Source organism: Crocuta crocuta, unplaced genomic scaffold (genome assembly GCF_008692635.1).
Source record: "Crocuta crocuta isolate KB4526 unplaced genomic scaffold, BGI_CrCroc_1.0 scaffold61, whole genome shotgun sequence".
NCBI lineage: Eukaryota > Metazoa > Chordata > Mammalia > Carnivora > Hyaenidae > Crocuta > Crocuta crocuta.
In genome coordinates, this window is record NW_027528369.1 from 8,690,858 (window position 1) to 8,691,174 (window position 317).

The following is a 317-nucleotide window of genomic DNA, read 5'->3' on the forward strand; positions in this document are numbered from 1 at the left end:
CGTCCCCGCAAAGAAGGATCCGGCCCCAAATGTCAGCAGAGCCTTGGTGTGACTCCAAGGACTGGCCGAGGTGGGGGGCGAGGACCCCTCTGTCTCCCACCCCCTCTGTGGGAAAACCCGTCTGACTGGGAACTTCTCCAGTGGAAAAAGCCCCCCCCTCTTTTCTTCCCCTTGGGTTGCAACTAGCGTGTGTGATGTGGCCTCTGGGCGTTTTGTGGAAACGGAAAAGTTCAGCTGGGCTCAGCCCCGTCTGGGATCTTTTCCGTCGAAGCCTCCGTCCGGGCTCCGCTCGTCCTGGCGGGAGGGGTTCCGAGGGT